Source organism: Furipterus horrens, unplaced genomic scaffold (genome assembly GCF_987537825.1).
Source record: "Furipterus horrens unplaced genomic scaffold, mFurHor1.1.pri manual_scaffold_2, whole genome shotgun sequence".
NCBI classification, from domain to species: Eukaryota; Metazoa; Chordata; class Mammalia; order Chiroptera; family Furipteridae; genus Furipterus; species Furipterus horrens.
Window position 1 is genome coordinate 38,917,216 of NW_028327172.1, and position 26,688 is coordinate 38,943,903.

The window sequence follows — 26,688 nt, forward strand, 5'->3', positions numbered from 1 at the left end:
CTGCGCGTTCCCAGGGCACAGTGCTTCGGATCCTCGGCTCCAAAGCCCTGGGCCCGCCCCGAGGAAGGAGGAGAGCCGCCTCCGCAGGGAAGAAGCCTCCTCAGTCGGTGCCCTACCTGGCCGAGGAGCCACGGAGAGGCGAGGGGCAGGCAGCAGGAGGGCACGGGCAGCCACCGCCACGCAGGTCCGTCCTGCGCGCCGCCCGCCAACCAGGCCTGCCCGCAGCCACCTGAGCACCCCGGTCGCGCTGCCTACGGGGAACTTGAGACGCCAGGGGTTGCTCAGTCCTTCCGCCGGCCGGAAGCGCGCCAGCTTAAGCCAGGGTCAGACTGCAGCCAGGCTCCCCCGACCTCCGCTGCCACCCAACGAGCCCCGAGGATGCTCGCCACTGAGTGCGGATATGTCCGAACCTCTCCTCCCGCCGGGACTTTTCCCAAGGTGAGATTCTGTGTTCACGGCCCTCAAACAGGTGACTTACTTCTTACTTCCTGTAGCTGAACGCACCCGCAAGCATAGGTTTTCTCCCGGGCGCCCGTCTGGTCCCTTGGATCACCTTCCTGCTCTTACACACACACACACATACACGCACACACCCCTAGCCCTCAGCGCTCTCTCTCTGGCTGATACACCCGCCCCTTCAAGTCCTCACTGACCTCCTACTTGCCAAAGCCAGTGAGCGCTCTGTAGCTCCCTTACTAGCCTCTTTCCTGTATTTGAGCTTGCTGACCACGCCTTCCTTGAATGCTTGAAATACACATTTTTCAGAGTTGGCGCCACCTTTCCTCTCTCTTCAAATCTTGCTTGTACCTAGGTTTTGATTATGGCGTTCTCCTGGGGTCCCACAGCCGCCTGCCTCCTCTCTCATCTGCTGGCCCACTCTGGGGATCTCACCCACCTTGTGGTTTTAACAACCATCTGCCAGCTAATGACTCTTGAACCTCATCTCCAGCCCAGAATGCTCCAGAGCTGCAAATGGTGTATCCAGCTTTATGGGGCACATCTCCACTTAGAGGTTCTTAGGCCCATGAAAACCTACCCAAACTCAAACTCCTACTTTCCTTCCAGGAGTGTGCCAGAGCGCCAGTCATAGCAGGTGACAGCACCAGGGAACACTTGGGAGACATTTTGACTTTGTCCTTTTCATCTCTCACATCAAATTTGTCACCAAGGGGGGAAGTGAAACTATTCATTAGTGAGTACCCATTCTGTGTCCTCACTGTGCCAGCGGCTTTCATAGTTGTCTCATTTAAGCACCAAGTTTTATTCTTTTTACCTGTTGCCTGATATTTACAGTTTGCTTATAAATGATTTGCACATGCAACTGTATTAATATATATTATAAAGCACACTAAAAAACCTTTAAAGGATGTGGTAAAGATGAAACAATTTTAAATTATATACTTCATTTTTTTAAGTTCTCAACTGAGGATATGATTATTGATTTTAGAGAGAATTTTGGAGAGAAGGGGAGAGAGAGAAAGAAACATTGAAGTGCTGCTTCTTGTACAGGCCCTTACAGGTTGGGGGCTGGGGTGGTGAATCTAACCACAATCTAGGTATGTGCCCTAATCAGGAATCAAACTCACAAACCTTTGGTGCACGGGAAGACACTCCAACTAACTGAGCCACCCTGCCAGGGCTAAATTATTTCATTTTTAACCGATGGTACAATATACTTTTTATTTACACTTCGAAGTTATTAGCAAAAAATATGTTTAGTGAGAGCAACAGGATTAAAAATATGTTTAATAAATCTTAGTTTGATATTTTATGAGATTAGAAAGTATGCTTTTAAGTTCAGTTAATGTCAGTACTTGGTCCTGATGGCTATTAATGCAAAAAAGAAACAAAAACAAAACTTCACAAAGGACCCAAATAGAAGAATTCTACCTTTGACTGCACTTATTACATCATAATTCTCACTGTTTAAATCCCATCTATCAATGTGAAATTCCACCAGAAAATCTGTCCATGAAGCGATATCTTCAATGAGTTTTTCACCAGTTGTTCTTGCAAATATTGTTGACAATGAGATTTTGTTTTTAATTCTTTAAGCTCTTCATTTGGAGGATTGTAAAATGGATTTAAAAGTATACTTCTTAATTTTGAAGACTGTGGCCATGACAGTCTTATAGGTGACACGGACACATTTCATTTTGGCATTAAAATTACATGGTATTGGTAACAGTTCCAAACATCAATTTTAAAGTGCTTTCCCATAACACAATTCTTTAAAAGCAAAGTAATGTTCATTGCTAAAATATTAACTTTGGCTGAAGGGACATTGTGTGTTTGTGTGTGTGTGTGCACTGTGACAGTCACAAGAGCCAGCACACCAGAGGTCAGCAAATTTGGCATACTTCTTCTTTTGTTAAAGAAACACATCTTCTGAGTTTTACAATTCTTAAGTTCTTTGCCTTGAGATAATCAGTAAACCTTTGAGTAACATAAAAAACTGTCTTTTTCTTTTCTTTTTATTGTCTTTTCCCATTACCACTTAACCCCCTTATACCACCCTCCCCTCTGCAGTCACCACACTGTTGCTCATGAGTCTTTTTTGATGGATCCTTCCACCCCCTTACCCACCAATCCCCTAGCTGTCAGCCTGCTCTCCATCTATGAGTCTGTCTCCATTTTGCTTGTTAGTTCAGGTTGTTCATTAGATTCCACATATGAGTGAAATCATACGGTATTTGTCTTTCTTGACTAGCTTATTTCACTTAGCATAGTGTTCTCCAGGTCTATCCATGCTGTCGCAAAGGGTAACATTTTCTTCCTTTTTATACCTGAGTAGTATTCCATTGTGTAAATGTCCCATAGTTGTTTTATCCACTCATCTACTGAAGGACACTTGGGCTGCTTCCAGATCTTGGCTATTGTAAATAATGCTGCAATGAACATAGGCATGCTAATGTTCTTTTGAATCAGTGTTTTGGATTTCTTCAGATATATTCCCAGAAGTGGAGTCTCTGGGTTAAAAGGCAGATTCATTTTAAATTTTTTGAGGCATCTTCATTCTGCCTTCCACGGTCATTGCACCAATCTTCAGTCCCACCAACAGTAAAAAGGAGTTCCCTTTTCTCCACATCCTCACCATCACGTGTTGTTTATTGATTTATTGATGATAGCCATTCTGACAAGTGTGAGGTGATATCTCATTGTGGTTTTAATTTGCTTCTCTTATGGTTAGTGATATTGAGCATCTTTTCATATGTCTAGCGGCCATCTGTATGTCCTCTTTAGAGAAGTGGCTATTCAGGTCTTTGCCCATTTTTTAATTGGATTGTTAGTATTTTCGGTGTTAATTTTTATAAGTTCTTTTTTAATTTTGGATACTAACCCCTTATCAGATGGTGAATATATTCTCCCATTCTGTGGTTTGCCTTTTCATTTTCTTATGGTCTCCTTTGCTGTGCAAAAACTTTTAGTTTGATGTAGTCCCATTTGTTTATTTTTTCCTTTTGTATCCCTTGCCTGGGGAGATGTATCAGATAAATATTGCTATGAGCAATGTCCAAGATTTTACTGCCTGTGTTTCTTCCACAATTTTTATGGTTTGGGTCTAATATTTAAGTCTTTAATCCATTTTGAATTTATTCTTTGTGGTGTAAGAAGATGGTCTACTATCATTTTCTGCACATATCTGTCCAATTTTTCCAATAGTCAAATATTAATTAACTATATATGCGTGGGTTTATTTCTGGGCTCTCTGTTCTGTTCCATTGACCTATGTGTTTGTTTTTATGCCAGTGCCATGCTGTTTTGATTACTATGTATAGTATAGTTTGATATTAGGTAGCATGATTCCTCCAACTTTGTTCTTCTTTCTCAGGATCACTGTTGCTATGCAGGGCCTTTCGTGGTTCCATATAAACTTTTGAAATATTTGTTCTAGTTCTGTGAAACAGAACACTGGAATCTTGATAGGATTGCTTTGGGTAGCATGGACATTTTAATGATGTTAAATGAACATGGTATGTGCTTCCACTTACTTGTATCTTCTTCAATTTCTTTCTTTCAGTGTCTTATAATTTTCCATGTACAAATCTTTTACATCCTTGGTTAGATTTATTCTTAAGTATTTTATTCTTTTTGAAACAATTGTGAATGGGCTTGTTTTCTTAATATCCCTTTCTGTTAGTTCATTATTGCCATATAAAAATGCAACTGATGTCTGGATATTACTTTTGTACCCTGCTACTTCGCTGAATTCATTTATCAGTTATAGTAGTTTCTTGGTAGAGTCTTTGGGGTTCTCTATATACAATATCACGCCATCTGAAAATAAAGACAGTTTTACTTCTCTCTTTCCAATCTGGATGCCTTTTATTTCTTCTTGTTGTCTGATTGCTGTGGCTAGGACTTCCAGTACTATGTTGAATAAGAGAGGTAAAACCGGACACACTGACATTGTTCCCAATCTTAAGGGGAACACTTGTAGTTTTTTCCCATTGAGTATGATGCTGGCAGTGGGTTTGTCATATATGACCTTTATTATGTTTAGGTATGTTCCCTCTATTCCCACTTTGCTGAGGACTTTTATCATAAATGGATTTTATCAAGTGCTTTTTATGCATCTATTGATATGATTGTGTGGTTTTTATCCTTCATTTTGTTTATGTGGCAAATCACATTTATTGATTTGCAAATGTTGTACCAACCTTGCATTCCCAGAATAAATCCCACTGGATCATGGTATATGATCTTTTTGCTGTATTGCTGTATTCACATTGCTAGTATTTTGTTGAGGATTTTACCAACTATGTCAAGGATATTGGCCTGTAATTTTCGTTTTTTGTAGTGTCTTTATCTGATTTTGGAATTAGGATAATGCTGGCCTCATAAAATGAACTTGGGAGTGTTCCCTCTTCTTGAATTTTTTGAAATAGTTTGAGAAGGAGAGATGTTAGTTCTCCTTGGAATGTCTGTAAAATTCACCTGTGAAGCCATTTGGTCCAGTGCTTTTGTTTGTTGGAAGTTTTTTTTAATTACAGCTTCAACTTCACTAGGTGTAATCTGTCTATCAGAGCCTCTGATTCTTCTGATTTAGTTCTGGAAAATTGTATGTTTCTAGGAATTTATCCATTTCATCCAGGTTCTCCAATTTGTTGGCATATAGCTGTTAATAATATTTTCTTACAGTCCATTGTATTTTTGGTGTCAGTTGTTATCTCTCCTATTTAATTTCTGATTTTATTTATTTGGGTCCTGTCTCTTTTTTCTTGATGAGTCTATTTAAAGGTTTGTCAATCTTATTCATCTTTTCAGAGAACTAGCTCTTGGATTCATTGATCTTTTGTATCCTTTTTTAGACTCTTTCATTTATTTCTGTTCTGATCTTTATTATTTACTTCCTTCTACTCACCTTAGGCTTTTTTTGTTCTTTCTGAAGTTCCTTTAAGTGTAAAGTTAGATTTATTTTTAACATAATTTATTATTTTTATATATTAACTTTCTATTATTTTATTTTTTAATTATATTTTATTGATTATGCTATTACAGTTGTCCTGATTTTCCCCCAACTCCTTGGGGCAATTTCTTCCACCATTGTTCATGTCCATGGGTCAGATGTATAAGTTCTCTGGCTACACCATTTCTCATACTGTACTTTATATCCCCATGGCTATTCTGTAACTATCTATTTATACTTCTTAATCCCCTCTCCATTTCACCCATTCCCCCATAGCCCCCTCCCATCTGGCAACCATCAAAGTGTTCTCTGTATCTATGATTCTGTCTCTTTTCTTGTTTGTTTAGTTTGTTTTTTAGATTCATTTGTTGATAGATTTGTATTTTTTGCCATTTTATTGTTCATACTTTTGATCTTCTTTTTCGTAAATAAGTCTCTTTAATATTTCATGTAATGATGGTTTGGTGATAATGAACTCCTTCAGATTTTTATTTTCTGGGAAGCTCTTTATCTGCTCTTCTATTCTAAATGATATCTTTGCTAGGTAGAGCAACTTTGGCTGTAGGTCCCTGCTTTTCATGACTGAATATTTCTTGCCAATCCTTTCCAGCCTGCAAAGTTTCTTTTGAGAAGTCAGCTAACAGTCAAATGGGAACGCCCCAGTAGGTAACTAACTTATTGTCTCTTGCTGGTTTTAAGATTCTCTCTTTATCTTTAACCTTTGCCATTTTAATTATGATGTGTCTTGAAATGGGCCTTTTGCATCCATCTTGTTTGGGACTCTCTGTGCTTCCTGGACTTGCATGTCTATTTCCTTCACTAAATTAGGGAAGTTTTCTTTCATCATTTTTCAAATAGATTTCAAATTTCTTGCTCTTTCTCTTCTTCTGGACCTCTTGAAGTTGTCCCAGAGGCTGCTTACACTATACTTGTTTTTTTTAATTCTTTTTTCTTCTTGTTCTGATTGCTTGTTTTTTGCTTCCTTACATTCCACGTCATTGATTTGATTCTTGGCTTCATCCACTCTACTATTGTTCCCCTGTAAATTGTTCTTTAATTCAATTAGTATATCCTTCAATTCTGACTGGATCTTTTTTATGCTGTTGAGGTCCTCATTCAGTTCCTTAAGCATCCTTATAACCAGTGTTCTGAATTCTTCATCTGATAGATTGCTTATCTCCATTTGTTTAACTCTCCTGCAGTTTTGATCTGTTCTTTCATTTGAGCCATGTTTCTTTGTCTCTTCATTTTGGCAGTCTCCTTGTCTTTGTTTCGATGTATTAGGTAGAGCTAATCTAATTCTGTGTTGGTAGTGTGGCCTAATGTAGTAGGTGTCCTGTGGGGTCCTGTGGCACAGCCTCCCCTTTCACCCAAGCCCGGTACTCGAGGTGCACCCTTCATGTGGTTTGAGTACATCCTCCTCTTGGAGTTGAGCCTTAGTTGCTGTTGGCAGACCAATAGGAGGGATTTACCAAGGCCAGTAATCTGCAAGAATTGGCTGTGATTACTTAGCAGCAACCTCCGCCCTCCATGGAGGATCAGCTGGGCATGGTGCTGATGCTCCAACATGGTCTGTAGCTGTCCACTGGGTGCACTATCCCTGGGTAAATGGCTACGGACTGAATTTTGTGCATTGGCCCTTTAAGAGGCTCCATTCTTTTTAGCCGTCTCTCTTTGGCAGAAACCCTACTGCTTTTCACAGCTGTATGTTATCTAGGTTCCTTTCCCAGCTTTGGTGCTGTAGGCTGGGGAGCGTAGCTTGGGGATTTAGATGCCACACTTCTCAGGGGAAACCCCCTGGCCACTGAAATATCCCTCTTTATCTTCAGCTGCCACCCATGGGAGCCCAGCCAGTCCTCTTGCACCTCCTCCACACTGCCTACCAGTCTTGTTGTGGTGAAGTGGTTTCTTCTGTCTTTGGTTATAAAGCTTCCCCTCAGCTAGCATTTAGTTGGCTATTCAGGATGATTTCTCTACAATTTAGTTGTAATTCCAGTTTGGTTCTGGGAGGAGTTTTGTAGAGCTTCCACTTACTCATTCACCATCTTGGAATTGAAACCAAAATATTTTCATAGTCTCATTCCACATCTCATCACAAGGTATTGTAAAGATTCTATTGTATTTTGACTTTTTTCAAATTAATCATATTATCGACATCCTATAATGCTCTTCTAACTTCAGTTTCTTTATTTTTGTGATTTATAAATGAGTGATACAAAGATGAGTTTTATATATATGTCATCTCTCCCTGGCCCCAGCCCCGAACTTTGTATTCCAGTCAGGGCAGCCACTCCATCAGTAGTTACTCCCACATAAAACTATAACATGTTATACTAAGTAAGTCTTTCATATCATAAGCACATCTTTTCTTTAGTAAGTCACAAAAAATATTATTATCAAAAAGTAGAAAAGCTGAGGCTTGGGTGATTTTGGCTGTTGATCCTCACTTAATCCAGAATGGCTACTGTGATCTTCGTGGATAAGGAAAATGGACAACCAGGCACTCGTGCTAATCCTAAGGACTGACTGAAGCTGGGGTCCCGGCCTTCAGTCAAAGCTTTAGATGGGAGACCTCGGGTTTCAATACCACATGTTGGCAAAATATTTGATGTTCCACCAGCCTTACCTAAAGCTCCCAGAAAGGCTTTGGGAACTGTCAACAGAGCTACAGAAAAGTCAGTAAAGACCAATGGACCTCTCAAACAGAAACAGACAGCCTTTCCTACTAAAAAAGTGATGGAGAAGACTGTTAAAGGAAAAAGCTCTGCTCCTGCCTCAGATGACACCTATCTAGAAATAGAAAAATTCTTTCCCTTCAATCCTCTAGACTTTGAGAGTTTCAACCTGCCTGAAGAACACCAGATCACCCAGCTCCCCTTGAACGGAGTGCCTCTCATGATCCTGGATGAGGAGAAGAAGCTTGAAAGGCTGTTACACCTCCGCCCCCCCTCACCTCTGAAGATGCCCTCTCCTCCATGGGAGTCTGATCCATTGCAGTCTCCCTCAAGCATTCTGTCAACTCTGGATGTTGAATTGCCACCACCTGTGTGCCATGATGTAGAGATTTAAGTTTCTTAGTGCTTTATAGTCTGTGTGTATGTATTAACAGTTTGTATTAATAAAGCAGTTCTTAAAAAAAAAAAAAGTAAAGACTTATGGTGAAACATGTTAACAACTTCCTTCCAACCATGTAGCTAACCTCCACAATAGTCATACACCATGTGTTCTAAAATCTTTTCTTCAAATCAACAATGTTTTCTTTTGTTTTTCTATAGAATGCATTTACATGTGTTGTCATCTTCTCTCTGTACTGATACAGTCACTAACCATGGCATAAAGAACCATGTTGTCTCTTTTCCAATAATAATTGAGTGACATTTTGCCTTTTACTAGTAAGTAAAAGAGATTTTACTCAAAAGAGATTTTAAGCATGTTCATTACATTTAATAATAGTTCACAAAAGTACACAACTAAGTCACCTGGTAGCCAAGGAGAGTGGACTGGAACGTGCATGTGTGAAAAATGACGACTTCACTTTACTAGTCGGGGGGGGCAGTAGATGCTGTTGGGTGAGCATGTGTACTGTGTGGCCATCGCATTCAAAACAACTGAGCAAGTAGAATCTTAAGGACATTATGCTAAGTGAAATAAGCCAGTCACAGAAGGACAAATGCTGCATGATCCCACTTACATGTTATCTAAAACAGTGAAGCCCATAGAAGCGAAGAATAGAAGGATGGTTGCTAGGGACTGAGGGTAGGGAGGGGAAAATGGGAGGTCGCTAATTAATATACATAAAATTTCAGTGATGTAAAATGAATCAATTCTAAAGATCTGCTGTTCAATATTGTGTCTATAGATAAAAATACTGTATTGTACTCTTAAAAACCTATAAAGAGGATAGACCTCATGTTACATGTTCTTACCACAAAAAAAAAAAAAAGAAAGCAGAGGGAATGAAGAAAAAATGGCAGAGGGCACATGCCAAATGGGTGGGTTTTTTTTTTAAGTATGTTTTATTGGTTATGTTGTTATAGTCCCATTTTTTTCCCTTTGTTCCCCTCTGCCCAGTTCCCCTCTTCTCTCAAGCAATCCCACCCCCCTTAATTCATATTCATGGGTTGTGCATATAAGTTATTTGGCATCACCCTTTCCTATATTATTCTTAACTTTCCCCTGTCTATTTTATACCAACCAATTATGCTTCTTAATCCCTACACCATTTCCCCATTTCCTCCCCTTCCCCCTCCCAGCTGATAACCCTCCAAATGATCCCCATACCTATGATTCTGTTCCTATTCTGGTTTGCTTCGTTGGATTTTGTTTTTATGTTTTAGATTCACTTGTTGACAGTTGTGAATTTGTTGTCATTTTAGTGTTCATAGTGTTGATCTTCTTTTTCTTAAATAAGTCCCTTTAACATTTCATATAATAACGGCTGGGTGATAATGAAGTCCTTTAGCTTTACGTTGGGAAGCACTTTATCTGCCCTTCCGTTCTAAATGATAGCTTTGCTGGATAGAGTAATCTTGGTTGTAACCTTGCTTTTCATCACTTTGAATACTTCTTGCCACTCCCTTCTTGCCTGCAAAGTTTCTTTTGAGAAATCAGCTGATAGTCTTATAGGCACCCCTTTGTACGTAACTCTCTGCTTTTCTCTTACTGCTTTTAAGATTCTCTCTCTATCTTGAACCTTTGACATTTTAATTATGATGTGTCTTGGTGTGGTCCTCTTTGGGTCTAGCTTGTTTGGGACTCTGTGATTCCTGGACTTGTATGTCTATTTCCTTCACCAAATCTGGGAAGCGTTCCTTCATTATTTTTTCACATAAGCTTTTAATTTCTTGCTCTTCCTTTTCTCCTTCTGACACACCTATGATTTGGATGTTGGCACATTTAAAGTTGTCCCAGAGGTTCCTATGCCTCTCCTCACTTTTTTCAATTCTTGCTTCCTCATTCTGTACTGATTGACTGTTTTTTTTCTTCCTTATGTTCCAAATCATTTATTGGAACCCTGGTGTCCTTCCCGTCACCATTGATTTTGTGTGGATTTTCCTTCGTTTCATTTAGCATAGCCTTCACTTCTTCCCTTATGCATTTGCTGTACTCAAGCATATCTGTCAAGCCTCTGAGCATCTTTATCAGTGTTTTGAATTCTGCATCTGTTAGGCTGGCTCTCTCCTTGTCACTTAGTTCTCTCACTGGAACCTTGACCCATTCCCCTTTTTGGGTCATACTTCTCTGTTTCCTCATTCTGACAGGCTCCCGTGTTTGTTTGCCTCTGTGTCTTAGGTAGAGCTGTCGCTCCTGTTATGTTGTAGGGGGCGGAGCCTTATTATTTGTCAGTACAGGGTGACCCGTTTCACCACATTGTGGCACCGTATGTTGGGGAGGGGTATGAGAGGGAACAATGCCACTTGCTCAGCCCTTGCCCCTTTTCCAGGCACTTCTCCCACTTCCATATGCAACTGGCGCCTCTCTAACTGTTGCCCTGGCCATCATTCCCAGAATGGGTGAGTCTGTGGATGTTCTAGGACTCTGGGGGCCCTTTAAACAAGCAGACTCTGCTGAGAGACTGGCAGTTTCTTCCTCTGCCCCAACCCCCACTGGTTTCCACAGTCGAAGGCAATGAGGCTTTATTTTCCCCAGTGCTGGGACCATGAGCTGCGCGGTCTGGTCAGGAGCTGGGAACTCTCCCCAGGTGTCCCTCCTGAGTTTTTAAAACATGTAACTGTGCTTTCTGCTGGCCTGCCGCTACCGTGGCTGCCGCTGCCACCACACCCTGCCCTCTCTGCCCTGGCTCTGCCCCGCCTACCTGTCTGGGTGAGTATTTCTTCTTTATATCTTTGTTTGTTGGACTTCCATGCAGCTCTGTTTTCTAGAACTACTGGTTGTCTCTAGTTTTGAAGTAGTCGTATTCCTTCTTAGTTGTGGAGGGAGATACAACATGTCTGTCTAGGCCTCCGTCTTGGCCAGAAGTCATGCCAAATGTTTTTAAATGAAGCTGCCATGTCAAACTTCCACTTATCTCCCCTCGGCCACACTGAGCAGCTTTGTAGCATCACTGACCAATGACATTGGTATTTCTTCTTTCACATATAACTTCACCAAGGCATAGCCTTCCTTTCTAAACATAACTGCTGATTTTCATGTAGGCCCAGGGTTACCAGAATTATATATTATGTTTCACCTTCTCGTACTTGTGAAGCCAGTCCTAACATGCTAACAGTCCTCTAAGCAGTCACCCATAAGATAGCTATCAAGCATCTGGCAGGTATCAGGCACTGGGTCCCAGAGCAGCAATGGTGGTCAGAACACAGTTCTTGCCTTCACAGAGGTTAATCTGCTAAGGAGCATTGATCTAATGACCACACGAAAACATGAATTCCAACAGTAATAGTGCTATGAAGAGAAAGTACAAGAGTTGTAGCAGAGCATAACAAGAAAACCTGACCTTCTTTCAGGTATGAGCAGGGAGAAGGTTCTAGAGATTGGTAGACATTGGGAATAGCACATACAAAGGCCCTGAGAGAATTTAGGGGAAAAAAAACCTGAGTAATCCACCCCCAACACACACACACACACACACACACTTTCTTTCTTTCCATGCATTCATGATTGCACATTCTGTTAAGTTTACACAATAAAAGCTCAATTTCCAATGTGTATAAATTCCTTATGTTATTAAGGGAAGTACCACATGACTAGGGTAAATAAAACCAGATTTAGTGCTCTGGGGTAGTTTTGTTTTTAAATTAATTTTTCCAGTTTTGTTACTTTTCCAGCATTTATTAAATTTATAACATGTTTTACGATTCATCATGCCCACCCTCCCCAACCCCTTATGTTTTCTGTATATTTCCAGTTCTATCTCTGTCAAACATTCCTTCCCTGTAAGGATATCCTCAAAGTCAGTGGAGAAGAATGTCCTTCTCCCAATGCTGTTTTGTAAGCATCTTCATTCCTTCTGCCAAAATCATAGAGCGGCACACTAGTGCCAGACCCTGCACAGGTACTCCAGTGCCAGGGACCACCCATCCCACCCTGCTCCTTCTTCAGTGGGCTCTAACTTGACTCTTTCATCCTCCTCTGAGCCTGGCCTTTTCTTCAATTCTTCTCCAGAGAGCAAGTGGTGTAAGATCTGAGTGGTGTTAATGGTCCTGGGCTATGGAGCCTTCTTGACTCCTAACGCCACCTCCGACCACCACCCCTACTTCCAATCAGATCTAGCCAATCACTGTCTATCCCAGTGTGTCAGGCTTAAATGCATTGCCAAATTTCATTCCTACCCAGGATCTCTGAAGTATGTTAATGAATTCACAATCTATCCTTACCTTTTGTGGTTTCCTCATATACCTTCCCTGCAGGAGTCCACCATTTAAACCTCTGTCTCCATCCTTCATCTCCAGAACTGATTGCTGAGAGCCAGAGTCTCAGCAGGCCTCCCCTGAGCCATCAACAGAATGGCCTCTATATCAGTAGGGTACCAGCAGTAAACAGATGGTACATTCATATTAGGGTAAATGATTTAATGGTTAATTTAATAGGGGGACTATTAAGAACATTAACTAGTAGTAGATAATTTAATAGAGGGACATATTAGGATAATTGATTTAACAGATAATTTAATAGAGGAACTACAAATATGTGGGAAGGGTGTAGGAAACCATGAGGATTTGTACAATACTCAAGGGCTAGTAAAATCAGGGTATTACCGGCCCAGCCCTGAAGGGGCAAGGTGAAAGAACACTGATTACATGGCAGGCTTCCAACAGAGCCAGATGCCAAGTTTCCTTACATGTCTCATGTTACCTGGCCAACTCTTTCAGTACCAGTAGGCCCTCTTCCTCGCAGCCCAACCTTCTTTCTCCAAACTCCTCACAAGGTCTCACAATGTCCCTGTACAGGAGTTACTCTTCAGCATAGGGTTCTCCTGCCTCTCATCTGGCCTGCAGACCTTCCCATGCACCTGGTGACTGCAGGCACCTGGCTGAGCCCACCTGCCCTCTAGCTTCTCTCTCATTTGAGGGCCCAGGAGCAGCACTAAAAGTCTCCACTGTGGCCCTCTCACCTTTACTTCCTTTTTGTTGGCTGGTGACTGGTGCCCCATCAGCCATGACCAGGTCTTCTGACAGCCTGATGTGGAGGTCTCTGATCCTCCTTTTCAGACTAACGTAGTGTGGTCCAGCTTGTGGGTCAGGCAGCTGTGTTGTCTATTTCCCAGGGTTATCCCCCATTCCCTCCCGGCCCTCCAAGCATCACTATTACAGAGAACACAAAACAAGGTGGTCTAATATGCCCACAGAAATGTCAGTGAAACAGCCCTGTTTTTATTTACTTTCTATTATAGCTCTTTCCTTGGAGGTTTGGCCGGGCAGCGTGAACAACACACACAGGCTGGAGCCTTTCCCAAGAGGTTTCTAGATCCTTCTGAGAACAGATTGCTACCTGCCCTTTTATCCCACAACTGCTCCAGACATACCCAGATGCATCTGAATCTGGCAGTCCTGATTCCCAGGACACCAGATTGTCCCAGCAGGACCATGGCTCTGTTACAGCTATTAAGGGACAGCTCTGTCTAAGCAGTCACTCCACAGACTTCCTGAATAATTCCTTCTTCTGTCCAGGTGTCAGCAGCTAAAATCCTACAGCCTAGTTTATTAAATGCTCTCTGTCCAGTTGGTGAGATTTCCAGGAGGGGAGTTGCATGCCCTTCTTATACCCCTTAAGATTGATAATTGTGCTCTGACAAGAAAAAAATTTAAATGTAATAGCATGTTTACCAAGATCATATAGTAAATGCTCATGATAGAACATTACATTATAAAAGTAGGATACAGCAGGATTTCAACCATCTGAAAGACAATATAAATGAAATAAATTAAAAACTGGGCATAAAAAAATGGTAGAAAAAAATTTTTTTTTAATTTTTTTTTTCCTGGGGAGAAAAAAAAACCTCTCAACTTGGAGGGCATGCCCTAATTCTCCAACAGGCTATCCACAGTCCTTTCCTGTCCCAGACCTCTGGATGTGCTCTGGTCAGTAGAAAAGATACCATGACTAGGAATGTGACTTTATCCAAGGTAAGGGAAAGCTATATGTAAAAGCTGGAGAGTTTGGGGTGCTCTGGAATAGGAGGGATGGAAAGAAGAGAGAGTGTGAACTGTGAGGGAAGAGTCCTAATGGAAAAGGGAACCCAAAAACCTGGCAGTAAGAGAGGACCAAATCGAAAAGACAATGAAAAATTCCCTGTGAGATGGAGGGGAACGTATATTAGATTTAAAGTTGTTTCCTATTGCGTGCTTTCTGTAAAACCCCTCCATGACCCCACACATCTTCAGTAAAAATCTCTTATAACACAGATCTCGCAATGTTGATATTTGGAGGAATCAAATAGAAGAGATCGTGGCAAACTGCAATGTGAAACATTACAGGAGCCGAAGTAAGACAAGTCTTCTTGCATTAGCCAAGATAGGAGAGGTGACAACAAACATATACAAAACAAACAAATAAAACTCAGTAGTTTACCGCATCAGAGTTAGTGTCGTACATTGCTTATATCACAAGCCAGTGCAGGTCAGACAGCTCTCCTGCGAGGCTTTCCTCCAGTAACTCAGACTCACGTAGGTCCCATCCTGCATTTCCCTATTGATGGGACTTTCACTACTTACTACTTGATGTGTTGGGGAAGGGAGGCAGTGTAACCACTAAAGCAGTGCCTAGAAGAAAACTTACACATTAAATCTGTGTCTTAAAAATCAGAAAGGTTGAAAACCAATGATCTAAGTTTCCAACTCAAAAGCTAGAAAAAGAACAGCAAATTAATCTCAAAAAAGTGGAAAGGAAGAATAAAGATAAGAGCAGAAATTAATGAAATATTTTTTAAAATACAATATAGAAAATCAACAAAGTCAAAAGTTTATTCTTTAACTAGATAAACATAATTAATAAACCCTGAGCAAGACAAATCTTGGAAAAGAGAAAGAGAAAACGAAAATATCAAAATCAGTTATAAAAATGGGATAGCACTAGAGACCTACAAACATTAAAAGGATAATGAGGATATGATAAACATTATGCAAATAAATTGACCTTTTACATGCCAATATGTATGCCATTAAATTGGAAATCTTAGGTAAAATATAAAAGTTTTTTAAAATACAATTTACCAAAATTTCCACAAAAAGAAATAGAAAATACCAATAGTCCTATATGTATCAAAAAAAAAAAAATAAAGAATTTGAAATTAAAACTCTTCTCACAAAGAAAACACAGCCTCAAATATGTTCACAACAATTTAAGGAATAAGTAATACTGATCTAAACAAACACATTCAGAGACTAGAAGAAGAGGGAAAACATCCAAAACTCATTTTATAAGGCTTGCAAAATCTTGATACTGAAAGCTCATAAAGACATTACAAGATAGGAAAATTACTGGCCAACTACTTTGGCTGGGGAATTGAGAGGAGCACACGGTGAGCCTACAGGGTGAACAGTAACAGTTTCCACCACAGCATACTCTTCCGGTCATTTAACATCCTTCTGTTCTCTTCTTCCCACGAGTAGAACACCGCAAACTGCTCCTCACTGAAGACAATCCAAAGTCCAGTCTGTCATTGCATTTTGTGCCATTGCATATCCCTCAGGAACAGATGTGACTTCTCTTAGACTGAAGACCTGAGAACTGAAAAGGCGAGCAGTCTGCCTCAGGCCAACATACAAGTACTCAGTGATGGAACAGGAATAGAATAGCTTTAATAAACACTCCCATTCAGAAGGGGGAAGACTGAGAGGCCCACAGTAGTCACTGGTCTACAGATACCCTGGTATTACAATGCTGCAATACCAATGGGCAGATATTACAAAGGATGCCTATCCTGGGGCAGGGACTCTCTCATCCATTGTTCTTTGGGATCCTGGGCCCCACCTTCTGAAGCACTTCCCCCACCCCCACCCTTATTCTCCTTGGCCACATCTAAGGAGGGAGTTGAGGAAAATGCTCTCCTTAGGAGGTTGAGCAACTTCCTGCCAGAGGTTGTTTTAAAACTTAACAGACTTGTACTTTTTACACAGGCTTGTGGTTTTTTAACAATACAATTTCCTCAAAATTTTGAGAAGCCCCTGACCTATTTGTATCTAGACCGTTTCATTTGCCAGTATCCACACTGAATGTAACTTCTCTAAGACAGAGTTTTCAAATTTGCTTCATTCTTTTACCTTCTTAGTTATATGATAGTGATGTCTTTCCATGTGATAGTGATTTCTAGCTAGAAGAACAAAACACCTTTATCAGCTATTTTCCATGGTTCACTTTAATCCACTGAGACATTTTATTGGACCTTTGTCACTTGAAGTCCTTTAAATTCCTATCTCTTACTATTTGGAACCTAGAGGCAGTCAACTTTTCTAACTGCAGACCTCAATATTCTGGACTTTATCTATTCCATTTGATTTCTACTGGCAAAACATCTAATTCTATTCTTGTTTGTTTGTTCTGAAAAGCTAGAATAATTTCTCAAATAGCCCCTCTGTCTCTACGTCTCATGTAAGTCCAAAGATTGGTGCAATTTCTGCTGAGTCTGTGCAAGGCACTCACTTTTAGATCTCTGAGCTCCTCAAATGAAGGAAATGTACAATTACTGAAATTCAGTAACCCTTGCCTTCCAGAGTAAACCTGGCATTTTACTATTATATTGGGCTATTGCACACCTGTAGCAAAAGCTGTAAATGATCTCTCTGCTCAGCTCTTTGGTCATGGCCAGGTCCCTTTCTGGGTATGAGACCTTACTTAGTAAAATGAGCATGGAGAAGACCAAAAGCAGGGGAACCAGGGGCTCAGGGATGGCCCTCAAACAGTGACAGGAATTCTCTAGCTACCTCACCTCCTACAAAAACATGTTGAGGTAGTTTTTAAAATAGTCTCATAGAAGGGCCCCACTACAATTGAGCTCCAAATGCCCAAAGCAGTGACTTGCTTATTAATTCACCCTTTATTGAATGTTTCTCTTTCCCCTTATTACTTCTACAATACCCAGATAAACCAGTTGCACCCAAATGCTTGTCTCAAGATCTGCTTTATATAACCAAAGTTATTTAAACTTGTCCAAATGGATAGAAAACAGCCAAAGGTTTGCACTCTGACAAATCACTCACTTTTCATTTATTAGTGCATCATGGACCAGGATTGTGAATCCTACTGGTAAGAGAAGGGGATCGAATTTATTATGACTCTATTCTTTTTTTATTTTTAAATTGAGATATAATCTGTATAACATAGTATTCACCCTCTTAAGATATATACTTCAGTGATCTTTAGTATACTCAGAAAGTTGTGCAACATGTTGACATACAAAACATCCATAGGAACCTAATGAACAACACAAACAAATGAGCAAAATAGAATCAGAGGCATGGAAACAAGGAACAGACTGACAGTGACCAGGGGTGGGGGGAGAAGGGATGAAAGAAGGGGAAGGGTCCAATCAAGGAACTAATGTAAATGACCCATGGACATGGACAACAGGGTGGGGATTGATTGGGGGGGGGGGTTGCAGGGGGAGGTGGGTGGAGCAGGGGAGAGCAATGGAGGGAAAATGGGACAACTGTAATAGAACAATTTAAAAAAATGAAAAAAAAAAAAACTAATGGCTTAATCACATAGTCAGAGATCACTTCTAATTAATCTGTCCCAGGTACTGTGTTGCTCAAGCTAGTTCTTCCATTAAGGACAGATGGACCGTTCCATGTTCCAGTCCAGCTGGGGCCACACTCAATTCACTCTTCATCTGATAGAATGATAGTGATTATGAAAAAAAATTTTTTAATTCAATTTTAATTCATAACTTTTCTTAGACAAGCCTTTATACTTAAATCTACAGAAAATTGTAGCAAAAAATAAAATGGATTGAGAAAATGCTCTGGAAAATGGCAGCTTTGCAGTTTATTTTATGCATTAGAATAAAAGGAGGAGTTGTAAGGAGGGTTACATGAAATCTATTGGTGGTAGATTAAGGGCAAGGAAGTCTCTAGGACTAGATGAAAAGTAAAACAGAGAGACATATACCTTTACATTGCTGTGTATAGGATATAAATGTTAATAATTAACATTTATAGGACACAGAGAGGATATGTGGTAAACAAGATAACAATGTGGTCTTGTGCTCTGGTGTGTGCCTGGGTTGTGCCCTGAAGGGTCTGGAAAATGAGATTAAACTGACATTTAAAGATATGTTATCTTATTTTTTAAAAGATTTTATTTATTTATTTTCAGAGAGAAGGGAAGAGGAGAAAAAGAGTGAGAAAAATATCGATTGGTTGCCTCTCAAATGCCCGCAACTGGGGACCTGGCTCATAACCCAGGCATGTGCCCTGACCGGGAATCAAGCCAGCAACCTTTCTGTCTGTGGGACAACGCCCAACCCACTGAGCCACACCAGCCAGGGCTAAAGGTATGTTACCTTAGATGCAAAAGGACAACAGACAGGCTCACTTAAGGTAAAGACACACCTTTGTCAAGGAAGCTACAAGCCTAGAATGTGACTACCAGTCAAGACTCGCTTTTAGTTAGGAATTTTTATGTTCAGATCCTCCTATGTGGAGCCTGAGATCGTAAGGTTTATATGTGGCTCCCTTCTCATCCACAAAAAGGAGAAGACATTACGGTTAAGTGGTGAGGGTTCCAGAGCCAGGCTGCCGGGGTTTAATTCTTTGACCTACTACTTACTAATTATGTCACTTAAGGAATCACACTTAATCCCTATAAGCTTCAATTTCCCCACCTGTAACGTGGTGGATTAAGTAGTACCAACCTTCTGGGTTTATTATCAAGATAAAATGAGACAATTCATGTAAAAACAGTGCAGTGAGTAGATGTTACCCAATATTAAGTAAAGAGCTGGAAAATAATTAGACAGGAAATAAAACCATACAGTGACTGTTATTGCTGTTAATGATATTCCTTTTGCATTCCTGATTAGAAATTTGCTTGTCTGGGAGCTCTAAGCAGTGGCAGGGAAGTGTGTGATCAGACAGATGAGGTGCTAATGTACCTATTTATGTGAGATGAACAGGCAACTGATAATGGCATTAGCTCTCACCAGTGCATGGTCCAAGTCTGAGAATGTTCCCCTGAGGACTTAGAGAAGAGAGGCTTAATTGCAGTGCAATGGAAATCTCAATCATAATCCTGTCCACAGGAGAGTGGAGCTGCCTGCACCATGGCAGGAAGTTTGGACTACACTTTGACTGCCTCTGATATTCCAAGCTGCATGGCTCTGCAAGGCCCAGCATGAGGGACTGGAGAGAAACCAGTAAGTGTGAGTATATCAGTATAACTCTGAGCAGGCTGGACTATGGGCTCTTGCTGCTGCTGTAGCTAAGAGGTAATGCTGCAAGGGGATCAGAGAGCTAAAGTTCTCACCTGAGCTATATATGGTCAATCCAGTGTTTGAATTCAGGTCTTCAACTTAGAGGTGACAGAGCACAGTCATTAAAAGCACAGGTTCTGGAGTGAGACTGAGTTCAAACCCCAGCTGTTCCCCTGCATTAACTATGGGAATAAACCAGTCGCTAATTCTTCCAAACCTAAGATTCTTCATCCATAAGCTAAATTTGCATTATTGTGTTGGCTGTCTTCTATTTACCCCTTCATATCTACTCTCCACCCTTCTCTACATACTGGTTGCTCTCTGGCTTCCAGTTGTGTCCAAGAAATGGGCAGATGGGAGGAGAGTAAAACCTAGTAATTATTTCCCTCAATCCCACACTACTGGGTTACTTAGGAATGCGTTGTGACCCTCTGCCAAAGACCACAGCTACTCATCAGGAAGCCTTTTCCTTACTGCTTTCTCAACAGGTTTAAGAAACCACTACTTCTTCTTTCCTCTTCAGGCCTCAGATGGTAACAGCTCCCCATTTTTCATTAGCACTAAGACACCATAACATACCTTATTGCTTTCCCTAAGCTCTTCCCAATTAATCCCCTTATTTAATGCTATTCAACTGCCCACTTTCAGTTTGTGCCAGGACCCTGATACTTTGTGCTTGTAATAGATACCCCTTTGGGTGGCCAACCAGCTATCAGTGAGAACAGCTCTTATAATACAAAAGTAAGGGTCCCCACTTGTCATACCTGTGCTATATGATCTTTCAACCTGATTGGCCCAAGGATGGATACCTGACAAAAGGTGGGCCAGATTCTCCCTGAATGGAATGTAATATTTGGAACAAAATGATAATTGGAACTAGGAGCCATTATGCCTGCACCAGGTTTATTCCCAGATTAACCCTCTCTGGGGCCTATAAAATTAGGCAAGAATGAGTTCTTAACTTCCAATCAAGATGGAGACATAGGTAAATGTGGTACTCATCTCCTCCCATAACCACATCAAAATTACAACTAAACTACAGAACAACCATCATTCAGAACTGCCTGAAATCTGGCTGAATGGAAGTCCTACAACTAGGGAATTAAGGAAGAAGCCACATCAAGACTGGCAGGAGGAACAGAGATGTGGAATGGGCTGGTCCCACACCCATGTGTGGTGAATAAATATTGGGAGGGGTATCTCAGAAGCAGAGGTCTCATCTGAGGAGCAAGGGGTCCCAGTTCCACACCAGGCCCCCCAGGCCAGGGTTCCATTGCCAGGAAGAGAAGTCCCCATAACTTCTGGCTGTAAAAACCAGCGGGCATTGTGGCTAAGAGAGACAGAGAGCTTCTAGAGTCCCAGGCAGTTCCTCTTAAAGGGCCCACATGCAGACTTATTTAGACTTATTTAGACTCACTCCCTCTGAGCTGCAGTTCTGGGGAAGCATCTGGAAAGGAACCAGGGACACAAGGGGAGACACTGAATTGTCTGGCATAAGGAAGAGAGCTGGAGGGTCAGCTTTCTCCCAGACAGAAGTGCTGGTAGAGGCCATTGTTTCTTTTGATGAGCTTCCCTTCACCACCACCACAAAGCTGTCAGGTGGGCACCATATGAGTCTCCATCAACCTGGCTAATTCTGTTGTCCCGCCCTGGAGATTCCCTGAGGCTCTGCCCCACCCAGCTTTCAGGCCCTCCCAAGCTGTTTCCAGTGGCTTTACAATATGAACAGCCTGTCTTAGCTCATGCTTCAGACTTTTCTAAATCTCTCCAATAAGCAACATCTGCCCTTAGTGTACCCTGTACTGCTCACTGAGGGGCCCCAGGCCTGGTGCTAGCACCAGCGGCCTTGACTTGCAAATTAGCCTCACCTGGGCACATCCAAGCCCAGCACAAAGAGTAGCCACCTGCAGATCACTTTGTAGCTCATTCTGGGTGTCCCCTGGCAGAACACAGGCAGCAGCTGACCTTGGCCTGTGCCTCCCAGCTGTGCCCCAGAGCCAGTGCACCCAGTGGACAGCTTCGGACCACATCGAAGCACCACCTCCAAAAGCGACACACTCAAGGGGTGGGCTCAGCAGGCACCAGAGACATGCTGAAGTAAGCCCTGCACAGCTGATCCTCCACAATGGTCAGTGGTCACAGCCAGTCCTTGCAGCTGATCAGCCTGGGGGTAAATCCCTCCTACTAGTGTGCCAACAGCAATCAAGGCTCAACTACAAGAGGAGGGTGTACTCAGCCCACATGGGGAAGCACACCTGGAGGGCCCAGCTTAGGTGAATGGGGAGGCTGTGCTGCTTTACCCTACATGGCACTTAACTACATTAGGCAACTCTACCAAGCCTGGGAGATGTAGAAGCTCTACCTAATACACAGAAACAAACACAGGGAAGCTGCCAAAATGGGGAGACAAAGAAACATGGCCCAAATGAAAGAAAAGAACAAAACTCTAGAAAAAGAACTAAACAAAATGGCCACAAGCAATCTACTAGATGCAGAGTTGAAAACACTGGTTAGAAAGATGCTCAGTGAACTTAGTGAGAACTTCAACAGCATAATAAAGGACCAGTCAGAAATGAAAGGTACACTAACTGAAATGAAGAATAATTTACAGAAAATCAACAGTAGAGTAGATGAAGGCAAGAATCAAATCAGCAATTTGGAATATAAGGGAGCAAAAAACACCAAATCAGAACACCAAAAAGAAAAAAGAATCCAAAAAAATGAAGATAGCATAAGGAACCTCTGGGACAACTTCAAGCATACCAACATTCACATCATGGGAGCTCCCATAAGACTATTGGCTGATTTCTCAACAGAAACTTTGTAGGCCACAAAGGATTGGCAAGAAATATTCAAAGTGATGAAAACCAAGGCCCTACAACCAAGATTACTCTACCCAGCAAAGCTATCATTTAGAATTGAAGGACAGATAAAGAGCTTCTCAGACAAGAAGAAGGGAAAGGAGTTCAATACCACCAAACCAGTATTACATAAAGTGTTAAAGGGTCTTCTTTAAAAAGAAGGAGAAAATTTAAAATTTCAACAATAAAATGTCAATAAATACATATCTATAAACAATTGAATCTAAAAAATAAATAAATAAATAAATGAACAAGCAGAACAAAAACAGAATCACAGATAGAACATTTTGATAGTTGCCTGATGGGAGGAGGATAGGATAGTCATGGGAACATAAAGTACAACATAGTGAATATAGTCAATAATATTCTAATAACTATGTATGGTGTCAGATGGGTGCAAGATTTATCAGGATGATCACTTAGTAAGTCATGTAATGTCTAATCACAGGAGTGCACACCTGAAACCAATATAATAATGTATGTCAACTGTAATTGAAAAATTAAAAATAAGAATGGGTTCTTATCTTTCCAAATTTTGATTGTTCAACTCTTCATCCTAACCCATGAGACACCCTATTATCCTCTCAATACATTTCTTCCTTACTTTGCTAGCCATAGTTGGTTTTGCTGCTTACAGTCTAAAGAACCTCAGTAAACACAGCACCTCACAGAATTTTTATGAGATAATATATGTAGTGTTTTTAGCATGTGCCTGGTGTATGGTTAGCTCTCAATAATTTGTAGCATTTATTATCTGTAAAAGTGAAGCTAATAAAGGAATGAGAAGACAAGCCACAGACTTAGAGAAAATATTTGCAAAAGACACATCTAATAAAAGACTCTTATCCAAAATATACGAATTCTTAAAACTCAACAATAAGAAAATTATCCTGATTTAAGTAAAAGACCATAATAGACACCTCACCAAAGAAGATGTGCAGTTCACAAATGAGTATATAAAAATATATTCAACATTATACAAGTATGTCATTAGGGAATTGCAAATTAAGACAATGAAATACCACTATGCAACTACTGGAATTGCCACAACCAAAAACAATGACAAACTAAATATTTTTGTGGATGTAAAGCAATGGGAACTCTCATTCATTGCTGTGAAAATACAAAATGGTGCAGCCACTTTGGAAGATAGTGTATTTCTTACAAAACATATTCTTATAAAATCCAGCAATCACACTCCTTAGTATTTTCCCATGAGTTGAAAACTTATGTCTACACAAAAACCTGCACATGAATGTTTAAAGTAGCTTTATTTATAATTTCAAAAACTTGGAAACAGCCAAGATGTTCTTCAGTAGGTAAGTGAATAAATAAACTGTGGTACATCCAGATAGTGGAATATTATTCAATGCTAAAAGAAATGAGCTATCACGCCATAAAATTACATGGAGGAAACAAATGCACATTACTTTTTTAAAAATGCATATTACTAAGTGAAAAAAAACAATCTGGAGAAGGCAAAACTATAGAGATAGTAAAAAGTTTAGTGATTGCAGGGGCTGAGGGGAAAGAGGGATGAATAGTCAGAGCAGAGAAGATTTAGGGCGGTGAATATATTCTGTATGACACTACAGTGGTGGACACATGTCATTATACATCATCAAAACTCATAGACAACACCAAGGTAAATGATGGACTTTGGTGATTATGATGTGTGAATGTAGGTTCATCGGTTATAACATATATATTACTGTGGTGCAGGATGTTGATAATGGGGGAGATGTGGGAGGGCAAGAGGTATATAGGAACCTTTTGTACTTTCCATTGAGTTGTGCTGTGAACCTAAAACTGCTCTAAAAAATGAAGTTTACCAGTTTTATTTTAAGTGGGAAAAAAAGTATACCTAATAATTGCCTCTCAGAGTTTGTGAAGATTAAATGAGTGCATGTGGTCTCTACTAAACTCTGAGGGGTTGTCATAGGACTCAGGTCTGGAAAGTTAAGTAAAGGTTCTGAGCAAATCTCAACTGGTTCTAACGTTGAGATAATATCAACAAATGTTCAGACTACAGTCTGGGAGTTACCGTGTAATTTGGTCTGTTTGCGTTTCCTCATTTGGAAACTGACCTGCCCTCTTTTAAGGGAGTCTTGTAAGACTGTCAAGTCATGGAGAAGAGGTGGGGCAAATGATCAAGCTGGCCAATGAGAGCATTCCATCCATACCCTGGGCACAAGGAAACATAAGACATTTAAGTAAAGACCAATTGGAGTCCCCCAAGGAATTGGTTGAGTTACTAGGACTCTCATCTTCTAAAGTCACCAGCTTAAGGATCCTAAAATGCCTGAAGTTTCTGGGATTCTTTCAACATGTGGAGAAAATGTGCTAGAAAAGAAATCCAACGTAGAGGAATGTCATCCCAAGAGATGAAAAAAAGAGAAACAGATTCCTGGCAAATTTTGGGAGTTTCTTGGTTCAGTTTTCAGTTATGAGAGCCAATATATTTTCTTTTTGTCTAGGCTAATTTGAAATGGATACATGTCATTTGCAACACAAATAGTCCTACCCATTATACTCTTCGTATAAGCGTTTCTTCAAAGGAGTTTTGGTACTTGCAGAGTTATTTCCTTTGTCTTAATAAAAGTGCTGAAAAATGAATGCGTGCTGAAATTTTTTTCTATTTTTCTGGTAGAAAAAGAACTAATATGCTAAGAAACTTACCCAATTTACACAGCAAGTGAATGCTGGTGCCAAATGGAAAGCACCAGTCCTGTCAGGGCTGCTTTATGATTCTGCGTCCCAGACACTTCTGCTTTCATTAGCTTCTTCCTCTATAAAATGATCTTTTAAATTGCATTTTGTAATGCACTGGTATAAAGACAAATGTAATCCTAACTGGGTTTGTCGTTATTTATTAATTACTTTAACTTATGTTTTTGTTCTGTTTTATAAGAAATTGAAACACTTTCATGGGTTGCCCACTTCTGCCAGAGGAGCGTCGGTAGGCGTCGCTGTCGTGAATCGGGCTGGCGGTTTGCCGCATCGCGGAAGATGGCGGCTACAACCTTGAATGGACCGTGCGCTCCTCCAACTTGGGGCCTTCAGCGGCCTCGGGCGCACTCCTGCAAGAGAGCGTGAACAAGCAGCTCAAGGGCAAGTGGAACCATAAAAGTCCAACCTTAGCAACTGCGGGGAAGAGCTGGGCCATCTTTAGCTGTTTCTGCTGGAGTTCAACTTCCTGCCAACTATAGGGACCAAACTGACGAAACAGCAAATTATTCTGGCCCATGACAAACTGGAGATTGGGGCCCAGTGGAGTATACAATGCAAGGGACATCCGCTCCTTTGAGTACTACATGGCCCAGCTCAAATGCTACTACTTCGATGACAAGGAACAGCTCCCCGAGTCAGCATACATGCACCAGCTCTTGGGCCTTAACTTCCAACACTGTTCCACGCTGAGTTGGAGTGACTACCTGCCAGGAACATCCAGACCAATGTATACATCAAGCATTCTGTGCCCATTGAGCAATATCTAATGGAGGGCAGCTACAACAAGGTGCTTCTGGCCAAAGGCAACATCCCCACCGAGAGCTATACCTTCTTCATTGACATGCTGCTTGACACTATCAGAGACAAGATTGCTGGGTGCATGGAGAAGGCCTATGAGAAAATCCTCATCACTGAGACCACCCGGATTCTCTTCTTCAACACACCCAAAGAGATAACATACCATGCCAAGAAGCGAGGGTGAGTCCTGGGTCTCAACAACTACTACAGCTTTGCCAGCCAGCAGCAGAAGCCGGAAGATTCCACCATTTCCTCCACAGAGCTGGCCAAACAAGTCATCATGTATGCCCAGCAGCTGGAGGTGATTGTGTGAGCCCAGCAAGCACTGGGGTGGGACAGGGATCACATTACCGAAAGCCACTATAGGCAGGGCTTCCTCCAATAAAGCTGGAGAGACATTCTAATCCTTTTTTATGAAATGAATCCTTGGTCCTAATGAGCCTAATGAGTAAGTTGACCCTGAGTCTTGTTTGCAGAAGAAAGTAGAAAGAAGCATGGGCATGAGATGATATATGTGAGTA

At 41.0% G+C, this 26,688-nt stretch overlaps 2 pseudogenes across 2 annotated transcripts; both read left to right on the forward strand.

The window, feature by feature from the left end:
- Positions 1-376: 376 nt before the first annotated feature.
- Positions 377-26,571, forward strand: LOC150018179 (26S proteasome non-ATPase regulatory subunit 8-like; annotated as a pseudogene). The gene is made up of 4 exons (XR_016508565.1): positions 377-438; positions 18,683-18,860; positions 19,608-19,721; positions 25,551-26,571. The product of XR_016508565.1 is annotated as a 26S proteasome non-ATPase regulatory subunit 8-like (transcript).
- LOC150018180 (securin-like) lies at positions 390-8,529 on the forward strand (annotated as a pseudogene). The gene is made up of 2 exons (XR_016508566.1): positions 390-438; positions 7,867-8,529. The product of XR_016508566.1 is annotated as a securin-like (transcript).
- Positions 26,572-26,688: the final 117 nt, after the last annotated feature.